The 16,143-nt window shown below is 47.2% G+C and overlaps 1 long non-coding RNA gene across 1 annotated transcript; it reads left to right on the forward strand.

The window, feature by feature from the left end:
- Nucleotides 1–8,132: 8,132 nt before the first annotated feature.
- Nucleotides 8,133–11,391, forward strand: LOC112636990. The gene is made up of 3 exons (XR_003122369.1): nucleotides 8,133–8,269; nucleotides 8,869–8,972; nucleotides 9,832–11,391. It is a non-coding gene; the product is annotated as an uncharacterized LOC112636990 (long non-coding RNA).
- The last annotated feature ends 4,752 nt before the right edge of the window (nucleotides 11,392–16,143 follow it).

Genomic DNA, 16,143 nt, shown 5'->3' on the forward strand with positions numbered 1-16,143 from the left:
ATATCACCAGTCAACAGCCAACACCCCTAAAGCTCACTTACCATCCTCGTACTTGCTATTTATAGCAGTGTATATCTCTTTCTAAAAAATTTTGCAACTTTCAATTTGACAAATCACATCTATATTTAATTAACATGAAACAAAAAACTATGTTGACTTTAAAAGACTGGACTAGATTAAAATTATCTACACAGAGGATGCATTATGTATTCTAAATATTCCACTTACAATTTTCATTTCTATTTAACTTCACACAAAAGAAACTTTATTTTGTAAAGTTATGAGATTTTCAAGAAAAACATTTTAGTTGATTTAATATTTTTTCATTCAGCACCACACAAATCCTCAGAGAGAAAAACCTTATAGGAAAAATGACCTTTCCATAACATGCACGTTCATCTTCTTCCTTTCAAAATTGTCAATTATCCCAGTTGCTTAGTTCCCAGCATCTTTAAAGAGAATGAATTATTTATGCAGGTGGTTGCTGAAAATGAAACACCATTCAAAGTTGAAATTAAAGAACTGTAAGAGCTTGGGGAATTCCTATGCCCAAATATCATGGGGTCATCTTCATTTTAAAGATCGTGGCTTTTAATATTATCATTTTTATGACAATATACAGAGCAGGGTTGCTGGGATGCCTCCGCAGCTTCGCCAGGCCTCAGCACTTTTCTGAACTAACCAGTGTATTACAAACTATCATTGAGATCGAAAGGTTTAGTCACATGACATTACAAATGACAGCATCATGTTAATTTGCATAGTTTTTCTTCACATTAATTTTATTGTATGGCTTGCTCTTTAGAAAGTGAGCTTCTTAAACTCAAAAAAGTTCAATTTATCTACTGAGTTGTGTTTTTGGGGGAGGGTTACCATTTTCCACGACACAAAGTCCATGCCCTTCCAGACTGCTCACTCATGTTTCAAGTTCCTGCTTGATGTCTGCACTTGGTCGTCTAATAGAGAACTCAAAAGGCTCAGAACTGAGCTTCCAACTTCCCCACCCACAGCCTTCTCCACCTGGCTGCTTGCTTCTTCAACAGAGAAGCCTCCAGGCCTTGGTGACTGCAGGCAGCGAAGGCTCATTTCTCATTCACAGAAGCTGTGCAGCTGTCAGCAAAGAGCTCCGCTCCACGCAGTCACTCAGGGTCTGACTGCTGCACAGTCATTGGTCAGGCTTCTGAGGTCCCTGCATGGGGAAAGATGAAACAGGGAAGGTGCTTCCATCTGCTTCTACCTGGAAGTGATGTGAGCTATTTCCTCTCAGTCACCATTCACAGACGAGAACAAGTCTCAGGACAGAGCCTGCAGTGAGGGAGGTGGGACACAGAATGCATGCTGTGCCTTCGGGCACTCACTCTGGGAGGTTAGTATCATTGGCACCGTGAACCCCCACCCCAGGTGCCGCAACACCTCCCTCAGCTGCTTATGCAAATGCTTTGAGTTAATCATCCATCTCTTTCTTTCTTTCATACCCCAGTGTAATTCCTCAGAAAATCCTAATGGCCCATTCCCAGCACACACAGAAAGCAGTTCCCATGACTGCTGCTGGTGGATCAGCCTGAACCATGCGGATGCCCCTCCTGATTCGGGCAGGTGCCACCTTCCCAGCCCAGCCCTTCTCAACCCAGAAGCCTGACAATCCACTTAAAAAGGTGTCAGATCCTGTCACTTCCCTGCTTAAAACCCTGCGAGGCTTCCTGATTCTCCGGACACTCTCTGGTAAGAGCTGCCACGCCCTCCTGGGTCCTGTGAAGCCCTCACGAGGTTGTGCCCATCGACCTTTCCCACCACTGCCCCCACTTTCCTGTGTCCTCAGCCCATGGGCTCTTTCCTGTTCTTTCGCCACAGGGCAGACGTCCCTGTAAGAGCCCCCGCCTGCTGTTCCCTTTGTGTGAATGCTGCTGTCCCAGTGCCTCCCGCGGGCCTCCTGCCAGACACCAGGGTATCCACAAGGCTGCTCTGAGGATGCCACCTGCACGGCCACAGGCACCACGGCCTTGTAAACAAAAGACAAAAACTATGGCCTCTGCCATCTTCTGACATCACACAATTTACTCACAAACACCTGCTGGTGTTTAGCACTCGGCCCACAGACTGAGCTCTGCAGGGACACGCACTTGGGCTAGTTTTGTTCAGTGATGAGGCTCAGACACTTGCAAACACAGTACTCAATAACTAACATCCGTTTCTCAACACACTGAAACTTTGTCAAATAAGAAAATGGCTTCCAGCAACTCCTTCCCTGCCTGTTTGACTCTGGCCGCCCCACAAAACAGAGAAATGTCTGCACATCGGTGAGCTGATGCCAGAGACAGAAAGTGTGTCCAAAAGCAGAACATGCCAAGGCCTTCCCACGCACATTGTGTATCTCAAGGAGTCTCTGACGCCAATTTATACTAAAACTACGACTCCCTTCACCTCCTAGCCAGCCCTGCCCCACCCACCGCCGCACACTGACCAGCTCTTCTACACTCAGAAAAGGCAAACCTATTTAACAATAGCCTGATTGAACCTTGTTAGGCGTTGCTGCCAAAACGACATGCACCCTACATCAGAGCTATATAGAGGAGGCCTGGTGGCCACGGGTTTGGACCAAGCCTGCTCTTGGGCACACGGATGGCTGAGTGCTGGCAGGATCCCATTTCTACGTCAATATATTAGGCATTTCCATGAAATGCTTCAGGATATGAGAATGCAGCTACATGTCACACAGGTCTTGTTTAAAAAATTTAATCCCCATGAAAGTTTCTGATTGTACCCCAGATGGTAGTGTGCAACGTGCTTCTCCACTGGGGAAAGTCCTGCTGTCCAGGTGAGGCCCTGGCTCTCCCGCTCTCCACCCCTGGGCTGTGACCACAGTGGAGCAGGCTTTTAGGATGCACACCTCCAGCACCCCGTCCTTGCAGCAATGACAAGGAGACAGTGAAGCTCCTGGGAACCTTGGCTCACAGGGACGTCCCTCCAGAATCCAATCTCCAGGTTCCCACAAACGGCTATGACTGTGGCTTCAGGAAACATGACTCGTTCTGTATTCAGTTTTCTCATTTGAAAAACAGAACAAATGTTGATTTTTCCTGTGCGTGACACGTGGTGAATAAACGCCTGCACTTTCTTTTCTGAATCCGGTCCCCTTAGATGCAGGGCATGCCGTCAGAGCCCTCAGTGGCACTGCACGGTGCATGGTGTGGGCAGGGCTGAGGGAGTGCTGCCCACACGAAATGACACTTTTCCTTGCTGGAGACACTCGGCTTATCTGATGTCAGTTCCCCTGGGTTATGTCTGATTTTTCAGAAGAGAACAGTGCGTTCTGGCCATTCTGGGACCTGAGCAGGGGCCGGCCAGACCTCAGCATCCTTCACGTCTGTCTTGCTGGCCATGGTGTCTGGGGAGAGCTGTGCCACCCCCCTGCTCTGATCACACCTGACTTCTCCGGGGGGCTGGCTGGTGCCCAGGGTGGAAACTGAAACGTGTCTTCAATTGTTGAAGATTCACTACACATTTCTGTGTACTTCAGCAAAAGTTCACGGATGGCCTGTGCTCCTAGCAGAAGGTGTGAGGGTTGCTGTGTTCCCAGGAGGAAGTCGGGGGGTCCCTGTGCCCCAGAAGGAGGTGGCTGGTGTCCCTGTTCACCCAAGAGGAAGTGGCGAGGATATCTGTAGTCCCAGGAGGAGGTGGGGTGGGTCCCTTTGCCCCCAGGAGGAGGTGGGGAGGGCTCCTGAGAGAACTGAGGCAAGTGCTCTTATCCTGGCTTTTACACAGGTGAATAACGGGTCCAAGGCTACAGACACAGTAGGTGGTATGTCCAGAATTTTAGCCCATTTGTCCTGTGCCAAACTCTATTCATTTTGGTGAGTTAACTTACCCGGGCCCCTGACCCCCTAGTATACAAGGTGTGAGCCCCCCGAGGGTGCAGCACCTGGTTCTTAATATATATTATAATGGCCCATCTTTTCTATTCGTTCCTGATAAAATGTTTCAGTTCAACGAAGATCTGAGTGTTTTAAGGAAACAAGTTCGCTGAGCGGCTGCAGGACACTGGAAGCTGTTTTCCATCTGGTTCCCACATTGTTTAATTTGTGCTTCACAGAGAGGGGGTTTATTCTCATTTGACAAGTCAGTTTTAAAAAACGTAATAACTTCTTTTAAAAATCTGGTAAGGAACAGAACTTCTTTTGTGTCCCTGGTTCAATCATGACACTGGACACAGAAAACTACGGCTGGGTGTGCGGTGAGGGGAAAACCTGCTTCTTAAGGCAGCTTCCTGTGTGCCCACAGTGTTCGGGCCCCCGTGGGACTTGCCTCTGCCCACGTATAAGTTTTCATTCACAAAACCAGAAAAAAAGAACACTCAACATTTTTCTCCATCGTGGGAAACATTTAAATGCTTTGTATTATGAGGAATACAGCCTTAAAATTGTCATCTTTCAAGGAAGACAGTGGATTTTACAGTTCACGTTTTTTAGATCTGTCCTTATCCTGTTCTGATCTGGGGCCCTCCCTGCTCTGCCTGGGCTGTCGCTGTATCCTGGGGGTGACGTGGGCCTGCTTTGCAGGGCGTGGAGACCAGACGCTGCCTCCTGCTCTGTCATTCCATGCTCCGATGGCTTTGTTTCCTTAGATTATTGCTTAACGTGAGTCTTGGTGGTGTCTGCTTTGTTTATAAGGACCTGAATTTAAAGAATCAATAATAGTTCACCTATTAAAATTTTAACTCTTGGGAGTATCTATTATTTAGAAAACTGAGGTCAAGCCTCGCCTCCAAAAACACTGTCTGGAAGATATTTTTTAAGCCAAATTTCTGAAAAATGATTCAATTAACAGAAAATCTACAGAGTCCTATTTCTGAAAATGATATTTTTAGGCTGAAAGTTCCACAATATCTCAGCGAACCTTTCCTCTAAATCAGTCATTTTCACAGCCTCTCTCTGTGTCTCACACACACACACACACACACACACACACTTACCAGGTACCAGTGGATTCACACACATCAAGATCACGTGTTCACTGACTCGAAGTCTGTCTTCCCCACTTGGCTATGTTCTGAAGGTCAGCGTGTTTGATTTTTTGTCATCTACCCTACACCTGGCACAAGAACAACTAAACACCTGTGGAACACATGCAAATGAATAAAACAGGAATGATCATGTTCTCATGTTGAAGTCAATTTTCAAAGGTGGACTTACGAGCAGCATTTTCCAGGCCATGGTGAGCATATGGACTTGAACAGGGGGTCACGCGCAGGGTCGGAAGGCACTCAGAGCCCGTGGGCTTGAACGGGGGGTCACACGCAGGGTTGGAAGGCACTCAGAGCCTGTGGACTTGAACAGGGGGTCATGCGCAGGGTCGGAAGACACTCACAACACAGGACCTCTGCTCCTCCACGACCTCCCCTCAGTGACCCAGAGTGCCCTCCTGTCACAGCCTGTGGGGGAGAGGAGGGTCTCAGGGCACTGTGGACCCCAGCGGGGCATGTATCTACACGCTCTCCTCACATGCCCCAGATCTGCGCCGCTTTAAAATATTTTGATAGGTTATAAGTAAGGCAGATTGCTGCAGGAGCAGTAAAAGTGTACTCACAGATGATTTACAAAGTATCCTGAGAGATCCGGGGAGGGGAGAGCAACCTGCTCACAGATTTTGCCAAAATCAACATTTAAACACCTCCATTTGGTAGAAGAGCAGTGCTATTGGAATTAGCCGGCAGCTCTTTCCTGCTGGGCCTCTGCCAGTCTCCAGACCCCACAGAGCAGAGACTATCACTTAAAAGCAGCTAAAAAGCTTGAAGAAATAGAAGCTAGGGATTAGGCAGGATATCCCAAACTTGAAATGGGCAGGTTCTTCCATGGACTTCTCTCTATCCTCCTTTGACCCAGTGTTCACGATGAGTCCCCTTCCTCTCCTTCTGCTGCCTCATTTTCCTGCAAGTTGTGCTGCCTTGAAACTTCCACCATATAATTGCTTTTGATTTTATCTTTTGTATGTTCCCTTAGAAAGGTTTAAATATGATCATGTGCAGAGCCATTGGACAAATTTGTGGAATAACTAAAAACTGCTATGCAAAACTTTTCTGAGGGACATGGAAAAATTTAATGCATTTTTATTGTTTTTCCTCTTAGTAATACAAACTAAAAATAAAATCCTAAGTGCCCCCCAACGACTGATGGAATGGCCAAGGAAACCCCAGAAAAATCTTAAAGCTGCGTTCCTGGCCATGATGGGATGGGAGGCTGGACGGGCCTCAGATACCCCTTCCATTTACAGTTTAGACACAGAGGTTATAAAACAGGTTATAAAACGAACAGAACAGACTCTTTGCGGCAATGAGATACCAAATTATGAACAGAACCTAAGGCCACGGCAGGCAAAGGTGAAGTCACACACCCACATGGAAAGAAGAAACTGCCCTCACTGCCACAAGGTTTTTCTTCTTTTCTAGCAGCCAAACAAGCACTGGCCTCAAATCAACATCAAACCCATCGCAGCTCATCCAGCTCCCAGACGCTGTTCCGTAGGCCGTAACTACAGCTCTGATTGCACAAGAGGCTGATTTCAGTAACTCTCCTAAGCAACCCCAGACCACAGACGGGTTCTGACCGGTTTACAGAGGCTGCCTTCACATTCTGAAAACACCTTTTGACATACAGGACCTGATTGTAATACATGTAAATGTTACATCTCCAACCCAAGGTGAACATGAGTCGTATGTTACACACGTGTCTGTTCAATACATATGTGTCAGCACCACCTTCGTGAATATCCACAGCTCTCCTGTGCCTGACGAACATGTATCTTTAGCCAGCCCGTTCAGCCTGAAGCTCCTGCCCCAACCCATCCTCCTGGAAGTGCCCATCTCTGGTCTTGGCAGGAGGCTGGACTTCCCAGCCCATGGGGTGGCCACCTTGCAGGCTGTAACCCTTCACAAGAAATAAAATCTTCTCTGCTTTTCCAAATTTATAAATTGTGGTTTTTCTAAAGTTAACGGCGGCTGTCTTGCGAATCATTTACTGAGCAATGATAGTCAGCTGTATGAGATGGCTCATTTGCCTAAATGCTTCATCGCTGCCGTTTCATTGGCGTAATTACCCGATCAGGAGTTAGGCCCTGCTGCCTCACGTTTTGTTATGAGCCGCAGCAGCATCACAGGAACTCCCCTGAAGGGGGACCTCAGGTTCCCACCAGGCACTAGGACCTCATGTGTGTTTGCATTTCTGGGCATTCTTACGGAATGTTTTAGGAAACAATTGTGCTTGCTTCCACCCTCGGATAAATGTATCCCATTTTCCCACGGTTTTGGTGTAAATGGCTCTGGTGATGGTTGTGGAGATGGATTAACTTTCATACATGAGCAAACCTTGGCTCTGGGTGGTTAGATCTGCAGAATGCCCTGCACAACCTGGGGCCCACCTGCCTGGGTTTCCAGCTCGGAAAGTACTGGCGTCAGGGAGACTCACCTGCACATTTGCATCACTGAAGACTGTTTTGGCTGCAGGTAAGCACACCCTGTCCTTATTCCAATGCCAAAACGTTTTCAAGATAGAGGGACCAGCTAGCGTTCAGGAGGAACAGGAACCCGGCTGCCCTGGGATGGAGCCCTGGCGTCCTTCCTGGACCCCGTCTGAAGACATAAAGGCCTCAGTTTCTTCCTAGTCACGTGGGAGGACGTAGAACCCACTGCAGCTCTCGGTTGCGTTCTCAGAAAATGGCCCTTTGGCATCCTCTCGGTCACCGTCTGAGGACACGGAGCCCCGGACGCCTCTGCGGTTTCCTGCAGGAGGTTAGTCGGCTCCAGGCGCCGCTCTCTGCGGAAACGTCTGAGAGCTTCACCGCCCTGGTGGAGTCCATTCTCCCAGGCTTGGTGGCCGGGCCATACAAAGCGTACAGACACAGCAGGAAGGTGAGGTCCAATACACCCTCGACAGACAGCAGTTTAGCCACCCCCTTGTGCAAAACCCTGATCCGATGCCTCCTCTGCCTAACTCCAGTCACCCGGAGCCTCGTCTCGTGGGTCTCCAGCCTCCTGGTCCAATCGGCTGGGCCCGCCTCTCGTCTTCCAGGACGCTCCGTCTCCCGCCGGAAGCGCCCTCCTCCTGGCGGAAACAGCTTCTCCCCGTCCCGCCCCTCCGTCCGCTCTTCACACGGGTACCACGGACACCCAGTGGCCTCCTGAAGATGGAGTCCGGTCTCATATTCCCCAGCTCCCTGTGAGGCTCTCCATAAAATGCAAATTCAATCGCAGGGTACCTGGGCTGCTGTCTCCCCTCCTGTGCGTTCCCTTCTCCTGGATCATCGTCGCCGCCCCCACTGCCCTCACAGCTTCCCGGCTGCACTGGTGAGGGACATTTTCTTCCATTACCCGTGAAAGGCCTTTGCTGTGTTAAATCAGTAAAACCAGAAAAACTCCCCCATCTCTTACCACATTGGAGGGCACGGAAAGCATACATGTTACATGCGTGGTGTGGACGTTTCCCATGTCATAATTTCAGATGCATAAACCCCAGCGAAGGGTGAGCGCGTGGCAGGCACCTGCAGCATGGGGTTCACGTTCTAGAAGGGTCCGTCTGACTCCCACCCTGCCCTTCCCTTCACTGGCCGAGTAAACTTGCAGAAGTTACTTAACCCTTGACCTAGAAGAGCCTCCTCTCACCTGAAAAGGGAAAGTCGGGATTGTAAGGAAAGGAATCTCACAGGGCTTCTCTAGGAGACAAGTCATTGCATTGGGCTTAGATGTTCCATCCATGGTAAGGTATGAAAAACAAAGCAAAATGCCCCCAGGCAGTAGCGTCACGTTCTGTCCCCGTTCCTGTCTTTGGTTTATAGGCTTTTCCTTCAGAGACTGAATGTTTCCGTGTTTTATATCCACAGATTTCTGACTTTGCCCTTTGGAGCCTGAGGAGCAAGGGTAGAATGAGGATAGTGAGGTTCTTCAGAGGCAGTTATGAGGTCACAGCGCAGAAACGGCAAGAAATGTCAGTTATAAAATGCCCAGGTGCATTTTAAATGAATGGTTATTAAAATCCTTCTTTTTCCGTAAGGGATCTAAAAAAATTAAACAATTTGTAACTCAAACATATTTGTCAGGTAGCCTGAGTCAGAACCGGGAGAGGCTCCGTGGTCTGGAGTCTCCAGGTGCTCTCCTTGGTGAGGGCTTGTTGCCTAAGGGGTTTGTGTAACGAACTCATTCTAATACAAGCAAAACATGAGTCCCTGAGAGTTGTTCAAAAAATCAGGAAATAGGAAAAAATAAATAAATGAGAACAGAATATTGACAGGAGAGGAAAATGAAGAGTTACTGGGAGATTTGAAGGAGGGGAAAAGGGCAAAGGGTAAATTTAGCAATTAGATTTAAAGTCAGTGGAGAATTAAGTGGAATAATCTATTCTTACGTCCATGTATTTTGGTTTTAAACTTTTGATTAATATTCACTCAACACTAATTTCTAACAAAATAGAATATTTTTTTATTGTCTGTTTTCACCACTGAGCTTGTAATATATATCCACTAGTAATTTTAGTAGATCATAACCCCTCCAAAGGAGCCCATAGAATAAACTAATTTTTGAAAGTCACATTTTCTTCAACGAGCTTTTTTATTTTCAAGTTTGAAAAGCTTTAGAAATACAGAAAAGTAGAGTGAATAATGGAACCTGTAGCCAGGGCTCAGATTTAGAAAAACAGGTTTAATCTGTTGTTATATTGTATTTGTGTCATACATTTGACTTTTTTTATAAAATGAAATCTAGAATTTAAATAATGTTGGTTTAAAGGATTAGGAGTAAAGTTTAACCCCATGTTTATTCCTCCACATCTCTTTGTTCTACGGTAACAGGTCAGGACAACTACAGATGTGAAGGCTGGGAGGGGGCCTCCTTCCCCCTGAGGTCCCCGAAGGTATTTGTCTCCATCCAGAAACCGAAGGGCATTTGTCTCCATCCAGAACTTGGGGGGCATCCTTCTCCATCCAGGGCTTGGGTGTGTCCTTCTCCATCCGGGATGGGGGGACATCCTTCTCCATCCATGATTCAGGGTTCATCCTTCTCTATCCAGGACTGGGATTCATCCTTCTCCATCTAGGACTTGAGGGTCATCCTTCTCCATCCAGGACTGAGGGTCATCCTTCTCCATCCAGGACCTGAGGGACATCCTTCTCCATCCAGGACCTGAGGATGTCCTTCTCTGTACTCCCTTGGGACTGCAAACTTTCCTGTGCCGTCCTTCAGAATGCCAGGCTGTCACTTGTTGTGGATTGAATTCTAGCATCTTATCTCTATTCTAGGTGAGTCCCTTCACATTTATAGTGATTTACCATTTAATCACTGTGCCATTTTCCCCAAAATATGTGGGGTTTGGTTTTTGTTCTTAACTTCTATTAATTCTTTGGTTCCCACCTCCAGTTTTTTTGTAATTTCTTTTGCAACTTAGTATGGTCCCATTTGGTAAGTATTACCATGTGTTAGAAAATAATGTATGTTCAGTATTTGTTGTGATTTTTAAACCTTTAATACTCATAAGATTTTGTGTATTTTCCATTTAATTTGAGAAGTACAATCCCAGTTTTCCTCTCTCGATGTCGTCCCATTAGTCTCCCTGTGTGTCCTGGAGGTGAGGCCAGCATTAGACTTAACCCTGTGTCACCTGCTTGGTTCTATTGCTCACGTGTGGCATCCATTCTCTTGTTTATTATTTCTTCCTTAAATTGTATTTGAACTAAGATAAATTTTGCTATAACAACGTGCTTTCTGTGAATATTTACTTAGTGGTTTCATTTCCATTCTTTGTTGCCCTTAATTTGAAAGTGCTGCTTTGCTATTGATAATTTTGTATTTTAATATGTGTGGTTAATCCCTCTGTGTTTGGTAGGAAAAAGTGATATATTTGAACTTATTTCTATCATGTGATTTTGGATTTTGGATTTGCAAAACTTTATCCTTGATTCTCTTTTCCTTTCTCCAGACTTATTTTCAATCGACATGTCCTTTTTCCACTTCCTTCCTATGCTGGTTTGTAGGTTTTCCAGCCTATTTACCTTTCTTTAGGGTCCTACTTTTTAAAATAATTCTTAAATTATTGACTAATAATTTTAAGCATATTGGATTTGCGGTTTTCTCCCAGTGCTCTAGTTATAATCTCTTCTATCTTGTCATTTTGTTGTTGTTATTTTTCTATTAATTCCTGAGACATAGGTATTAGAATTGTCAAATTGTGAATTCAAGCATTTACCCTTTAAATTTGGTTATTTTTGCTTCATGTATTTTGTTATTTTGTATCAGGTGCATGCATGCTTATGATCATTAGGTTTTCTAAGCAAGTGGACTCATTAATATGAAATGTCCTTCTCTGTCCCTGGCGATGCTGGTCCTTCCTGTCGTCTGTCTCGTCTGCCATCCCTCATCCTTCTCATGCCCCATTTTCCAGATGAGGAAACCTGCCCATGGCTGCTCTCTGTGGCAGCGCTTAGCCCTGGGACCCACAAGCCCCAGACCCCGTGGTCCCATAGATGATCATTAATAAGAACCTTAAAGATAAAAGTGAGATGGAAAAAAGTTCTAAGGAATGTCCTAGGGTCAAGTAAGGTTCTAATGAGACTTAGTACCACCCGTCTCAATCCACATCTGCCACAATTTTCACCGAGTCTGTCTGTGGGGCGCAGATGAACCCTCTTGATTTATGAACGTGCTGTCTTCGTGTACTGGCCTTGCCTGTCTTGACCAGGGAAGCAGAAATATCAGTAGAGCTTCTGTATAATCCACACAACTCTTGCAAGGAGGCCCGACTCCTGCCATCTCCTGTCATGAAAAGGTTGCATTCAGAATGTGCAAGAAAAGTCATCAGACTATTACTGACCCCAATTGGCAGTTCCCAAACACCCAGCACTCTCTTTCTGTTGCTAAAAGGCACTGAAGACTGGTGCCAAATTAAAAAGCATCAGTGGAAAATAGAAACGCAAGCCCTCAGATGAGATCTCTACTAATTAGCATAAGTGATACACAGACCATTGAATTTCGATAACGATGGTTGGTGGGAAGTTATTTCAGATGCATCTGTCTGAGCTCTCCTTTCCTTATCTGTGGCGTTTCAGGCTGGTCAAGCGTCCTGCCTCAGGCAGCTCCCCAACAAGGCCCCGCTAGTAGAGGAGGTCTCAGTGCTCACCACCATGACCCCTCAACACAAGGACACCCGTGTTTTCTAAACGTTACCTTTAAAACAGCTCTGCACAGAATAGAATCAACCGTATCTGTGAGGGACAGACTCTACCACTAAATCCCTGGCCAGGGGAAGACCTGCTGAGGTGATCTACTGTTCTAAGTAGTGAACAGATTTAAGGATGCAAATGAAATCATTGCTGCTCTGAAAGAACCTGCAGGCTGGTTAGGAATTTAACTCATGCCCTCAGTTATCATATGAGTGAAATACAGCATGCATGTGCTCCGAAAGCACACGGGGCCCTGTGGAAGCTGAGACGATCTCTTCTTAGGAAGACGAGTCCGTAGCTCGTGGTGTGTAGTGTCCGGCTGGGGTGGGAGGGTCCTGCATCCGCGAGGGAGAGTCCAGGGTAAAGGCTACAGTTCCTGCCCTGTGACACCTGTCTCTGTCTCTGGTGAAGCTTATGCTTCTCTGATATTTTTGTTTTTCATTGATGAAATGTAGTTAATGGTAGTCCCTACTTAACACAGATGATTGGAGGGAGACATTCACTGATGTTTTAAAAATATGTAGCACAGCGTACAATTTATAAAGAGGACACGGCAGATTAGGCTTGGAGAAGGCGTCAGGTTGGAGCAGAGCCACTTGGTGGACAGCCTCATGCAGCTATTACGGAGCTGGCACCACTCGGCGCTGGCAGGGGACAGCCGCAGAATGGTAAAGAAAACTGTAACCAAAGGGACCGCGTGATGAATCGTTTCAAGGGAGCAAATCTGGAACCAGTGTGTGGAGCCAGCAGGGTTCATTTGCGGTTGTCTAGTGGAAGGAGAGGGGGCAGGCAGGACCATGGCCTTGGGAACCATGTCCAGGCAGGTATGGAGGAAGGGCCCACGTGGTTGGAGGCCAGGTGGACACTCACACTCACTGGCGCCTGGCCTGGCCGCCGGGGACTGCCTTACATGGGAAACGCGACCCCTCCCAGCCCACACTCGGCGCTGTTTACTGTGGAGAGAGGGATGGCGGCTCCTCGGCCTCAGTCTCTGCCGGGCAGCCACGCATCTACCCCTCAGTGCTGGGGGTGCCTGGAACTGTCCAACGGTGCTGCCAGCCATGTCTGAATGGAGCTGGGCCACGCGGGAGGCTTAATGGAAGACATGGTCTGGGAACACCAGGGAGACCTTGGGCAGCGTGTTCTCGCTGGTGGTGATACAGTTCCCCGATGGTGGCGGCACGGATCCCTGACAGTGGTGGCGGCACGGATCCCCCGATGGTGGCGGCAGGGATCCCCCGATGGTGGCGGTACGGATCCCCCAATGGTGGCTGCACGGATCCCTGACGGTGGTGGGCACGGATCCCCCTGACGGTGGCTGCAGGGTCCTGCTGGTGGGGACTTGTCCCAGGAAGCCCCAAGGCTTTGGTAAGAACATCTGATCTGAGCCGGCACTGGGGTTGGAAAGGGCACTGTTCATCTGTGTTAGACGCTCACTCGGCCCAGTGTTAGCAAACTCTTTTTTATTCCGTATTTGGGCCTAATCTTAATTAAAAATGCGTTTGCACGTCTGACAGGGTTTGTCCCCCGGATTGAATGACGCTGGCTCCTACTTCAGAAGCTCTGCCCCAGAGCCCGCCTGCACAATAATGATTTGCTCCAATACCTTCTGCAGATCCCTCTTACTGTTGAAGCAATTGTCACATGTAAAAGCAGTGGAATGCGGGGAACCCACATATTTAAAGCAGAGGAAAGGTGTGGGGTGGGAGCAGTCACTGCCCCTCCCTGGGCCGCCCTCCCCAGCACTGCCTGAGAGCCCCGGCCTTTGACAGATGAGGTCCCGGGCTACCCACTTCTTCCCAGGCCTGTGAATGGTAACATGAAGCAGCCGTGAGTCCACGTGGACCAGGGGAAGTTTGTGTGAAAGAGCTCCCAGGATCATGAGGAATAATAAACACGCGCCAGCCAAGAGGCTCATCTTCCCTGGTTTTTATCATTCCATAAATGCATCTTGGAGCCAAAGTGCTGCGAACACTTCAGTTAATAGGTTTTGGGCCTGTCCCTCAAAGAGCTACTCTACAGGAGAGAAAGCTAAGCATGTCAAATAGAGAAAACATCTCCGAAAAATAAGTTTTAAGGTGACACAATTAATAAACCATCACTTGGGAAAAGTTAAATATATTTTAAAAAAACAAAGGCAAACAGTAACATGAATCCCCTTTTTGAGAGACAGTTGCTATCGTATCTCTCCCGTCCGTAGAACATCTTAATTTAGATCTTAATTTAGATGATCGTCGGGAAGCTCAGAGCTAACATTTCTGAAACTGACCTTCTGCCCCACCAAACTGGCCCCAGCAGTCTTTCTAATCCCATTAAATAGCAACTTCATCTTTTAAAATCTTGGAGCAATCTTTTATTTCTTTACTTTCCCATGACTCCAGTTTCAGACAGTTGCTTTCAAAGTGTGTCTGGAACCCATTGGTTTCACACGTCCCTCTCAACCGTGTCAACCCAAGCACCCGTCGCCTCCCAGATGGTCACTGAGGCAGCCCCTGCTTTAACCACCTGCCCTCGTCGGAATCCACATGGCTCATTGCTCATCTGTGCAAAGTGCTCCAGGACAGAGATTCCCATTGGCCACACTCCCTGTGCGCCCCTCACACTCACAGTTGGGCCCAGTACGTGTGGACAGGAGACATTTGCTGAGGGGTACATGAGTGAATGAATGAATGCTCTGATGTTAGCACCAGCTTTTTATCTATCAGTGCTTTTAGTGCTTTTTAATAGCTTTGAAAGTTATCTTGTATTCATTCTCTTTCTCCCCAGAACTTTGCTGTCTATTTTCACATGTTTATTCCTTGGGACTGGGCACAATTTGGATCCTAATCTTTACTTAATTACATGGAAACAGCTTCAGCAGTATCTGAAGATGTGCTCGCTTTTCTTGCTGATGAACAAAGACAATGTGGTCTCCAAAGCAACATGGGTATCATGTCAGGGAGACTGAAGGGGCTTGAGCACTTTAGACTAGAAAATGTTCTTGAGAAAACATGCATGGTAACACAGGAAGCCTAAGAAGAGTATGAGGCAGAGGAAGAGGAGCATCACCTAGAACTGCAGCCTTGAAGCTTTGTTTAATTCACGAAACAGTGCTGGAGACCAACGCCCAGAGTGAGCAGGAGACACAGAAGCTCCTGAGAAAGGAGCTGCCAGCTGCCAACTCCAGCCTGGCTGCCTTTCCAGAAGGTTCCTTCACCATCACGACTGACACAGATGACCTCAGCTGACATGGATGACCTTGGCTGGTCACCACACTCCACGGTGACATGGATGACCTTGGCTGGTTACCACACTCCATGGGGCACCTCTGGTCAGGCTTTGCAGGGATGTTTAGAGACGGCAAAGTTTTAAGGAGAAATCTGAGGAGTTTTGCAGGCTCAGGGTTTGGTTTCCATCATTCTCTGTACTGATTGTTGGGGCTTCGCCTGATGCACTCTATATGGTCAAGTGTACTTAAGAAACAAGGAAGATAGAAGCTCTCAGAGTCTTGTCCTGAGAAAACTATTGAAGGAACTAGCTTGTGTTGCTTTTAAGTGAAGGAAACTTAAGGAGCCAACGCAGGGGAGTCCATGGTCAGAGCTGGAACAGTTGTTTACAAATACGTGAAAGGCTGCCATGGAGAAGTGGATTAAACCCAAGAGTGAGAGAGGAGAGGAACCCAGTGTTAGTTCAGAGCTGTTATGGGTGTCGGTGAGGCCTCAAGAGGGTGAGAACAAGCTGGGTGTTCACAAGAAGAGAGGATACAGGGCCGATCTGCATGGGGCTGCTGGCCGGGTCCCTGTCCATCCTGGTAATGCCATAAACTACCAACATGTAGAAGTTCCAGCATATACGGAAGATAATCTTTAGAAATATGAAAGTAGAAAGTGCCAAAAAGGAAAACATGACAATTTTCCCTTACAGCCACCCCGATAAGAATCACATCTCTAATAACATATATATTTACGT

Source organism: Theropithecus gelada, chromosome 13 (genome assembly GCF_003255815.1).
Source record: "Theropithecus gelada isolate Dixy chromosome 13, Tgel_1.0, whole genome shotgun sequence".
NCBI classification, from domain to species: domain Eukaryota; kingdom Metazoa; phylum Chordata; class Mammalia; order Primates; family Cercopithecidae; genus Theropithecus; species Theropithecus gelada.